Genomic DNA, 3,207 nt, shown 5'->3' with positions numbered 1-3,207 from the left:
CCCAAGGCCCATATTTAAAGAAATGAGATAAACTTCTAAATAATGTTAATTCATGTGTATTTTAAAAATATTATTGAAAGAGATTTGATGGTATTAATGTTTAAAAAGTCAGCTCTCTATGAAGTTCACAGTTTTTGAACATGGATTGAAAAATGCTGCATGGTCTTCTCTGTGATGCCCTCAACCCGTTCCACTCTAGTCTTGCCTTGCCTCTCTCCTTCCCTGCCCCAGCCAGACTGGCCCTCTCAGTGGCTCCCACGCACTCCCACTGCCTGAGACATTCCTGCCCCACTCTTGGTCTTTCTGACCCTCCTCAGCACCCTTCTAAGTTCTGCCTAAACGTTGCTTTCCCAGGGGACTATCCCCTCCCCATCCCCTTTCCATTCCCACCACCGCCACCCAAGTCCCCCAGACCCTCTGACTGTTAACCTCTCCTGGTACCTGTCAACTTAGCTTCTTATCACCAAGAAGTGGTTTGAAATCACATGTGCACATGTATCTCTTTATGTCTCTTTACACCTGAGCTGTTCAATTACAGCAGCCACCGAAGGCTATTAAGCACTTGAAACACACCTTGTCTAAATTGTAATGTGCTGTGAGTGTAAAATTACATCAAAGACTTAATGTGACTAAAAGACCGTAAACTAAACAGAAAAATAAAAAGTCAACTTGGGTTAAATTTAGCTGATAGAATTAAACTATTTAGGTCTTAGTGAAGAGACTGAAGACATCAAGAAAACAATTGCCTTGGTTTTAATAACTCAGTTTCACTATTCCCTAATATTGAGTTCCCTTCTTTAAGATCATATTCTATCTTATCTGTTTAAATTTCTTAGATGTGTTCAAAATATCTGGAAAGTAGGAAATTACCAAATTTGTAAGTTTTGCTTGACTCTCCATCTATTTTTTTTTAATGTATAAGTAGTATATCTAAGGCTAGCTAGAATCTGTATATGTTTTCTGGGTTGACATATTAGAGACTGCTTTACCTAGGAAACCAGTATCTTCTCAAAAACTCCATGTTGGTGTTATATATGCTGCTGCTTTTGTATAATTTGTAAATCTTGTTCCTGTTTTTAAAAAGTCAGATGTCCTAAAGAAAGGAGGTTTCTATCTTATAACTGCTTTTGATATGTGCTAAATTTGTTAGGATAAAATACCAGTTAAGCATGTTAAGTATAAGAACATTTTACAATCTAAGTCTACCATTTCAAAAGTTTGTGTATCTACTTCACAATTATAAAAAATAAAAGATAATGTCATTTCTTATATTAAAGTTTATGTGTCAAAAATGCAACATACAGTAAATATTTCACATAAAGTAATGGTACTTGTTAAAAAAGGAAAGATTTTGTTTGCCTACTAAGGGTGGTATGGGTTACTATACTCTGGGTAGCTTTCATATATTAATTTGTCTTCACAAATGTTTCAGCCAACATATACTTACTATAGCTTTTATTAAAAATATTTTAATGAATTAGTTTGACTTCACACTTCAAGAAGACACTGCATTGCAAATGTGGTAAATTTTTTGGTACTTCTGTTAAAATGAGTAAATAATCTTTTCTCTAATTAAATGTTATTTATAGTCTGTTTCTCACAAATTTTTCTTCACTTGACTCATCCTTATGGGGTCAAATACACTAATCTTTTAGATTATGTTCACTGTATCATTCTTTCTTCTTTATGAATATCAGCCTTTTCTTCAGCCAGATTTGTTTTAGAAGCATGTTTAGGTGTTTATAATTTAGTTCCTACTGTGACATAAAAATACTGTGTTGCTTGGCTTTCTCAAACAGATACACACTTTGAACTGATATTTCAGTGGTGAAGACAAGAAGCATGTATATAGTTGACACTTCTAAACTCAGCTTTGTAAAGTATATATATATAAATCCTTTGAATGCGGGCATTCCTTAAAGGTCAGGCTTTGGTCCTCTGTCTCACTGTTTATGCTTTTCCTTAAAGGTCTCATTCATTCTATGACTTACTCTGCACTTGATTCCCAAGTTCATCACCAACCATAACTGTCTCTCCTGAGCTCTAGTGTTAAATTTCCTGTGACCTGTTAGACATTTCCACTTGGATATCCTGCACATTCTTCATGTGTGGCACTGGATTCATATGTACTGAAACAGCACCCTCTTCTCACATCCCTTTCTCTGTTCATTGTCCTACCAGTCGCCCATGCTCAAAACTCTGCTTTCACCTTGATTCCTTGAGCTCCCTGGGTCCCCGGTCCAATCAGGCAGCAATCTCATCCATTCTTTCTTAACAGTGTCTCTTGCAGCTGTCTCTTTCCATCTCTGCTGCCACTATGCTCATTTATATCCTTATCAACTCGCATAGGACTACTACAGCAGCCTAATTAATCCCACAGCTTCCTAATTGTTGCCATGCTTCCAGATTTTCCAGTGTATCTTGCACGTCCTCTTCAAATTCATCTTCCTAAAACACTTGTTTGATCGGTTTCGTTCTGGTAAATTGCTTGGCCTGACATTTAAAGCCCTCCACAATATGGCCCCAGGCTAGCCTTATCCACTTGGATCCTTGGCTTTAGCCAGTGTAGGCTGCTCCTTGCTGGGCTCTCTGCACATGTACCTCCTCTTCCTGATCTCTGGGGTTGTCTCCTCCCCCTCTGCCTTCCCTTGAAACTTCGCTCTAATTAAACCCACTATTTTGGGGAGTTGATCCTGACCACTGCAGCTGGCATTAATTTCTCCAAAGTGATTAGGTCTTCCCCCCTTTTTTGGCACTCAGCAGCCATATAAGTAAATCCAGAAGTGACTTACAGTCTTGGTGGGTTCTCATAGCTTGTCTCATTCTCATGAAAGACTAGTGTTCTACTAGTCTGAGCTGTGCTGCTGTTCAGGAAGAGTTTGACGATGGCTAAAGCTACCTTTTGGGAAAGGCTTGAGTTCTTTTTAAAGGATGTCTTTTGAGCAGCAAGAATCACTGGCTTTCCTTTTGCAGCTAGACTGTAGCCTGCTAGGCTCTTCTGTCCATGGAATTCTCCAGGCAAGAATACTGGAGTGGGTTGCCATTTTCTTCTCCAAGGGATCTTCCTGACCCAGGGATCAAACCCACAGTCTCCTGCATTGCAGGTGGACTCTTACCATTTCAGCCACCAGGGAAGCCTGTAACACTAAGAAGGAGGAAACATTTCCCAGGCCTGAAGAGCTGCAGCAGGGACACTCCCTAAAAAGT

This window comes from Budorcas taxicolor, chromosome 4, assembly GCF_023091745.1.
Source record: "Budorcas taxicolor isolate Tak-1 chromosome 4, Takin1.1, whole genome shotgun sequence".
Taxonomy (NCBI): Eukaryota; Metazoa; Chordata; class Mammalia; order Artiodactyla; family Bovidae; genus Budorcas; species Budorcas taxicolor.
This window is presented reverse-complemented; position numbering follows the sequence as displayed.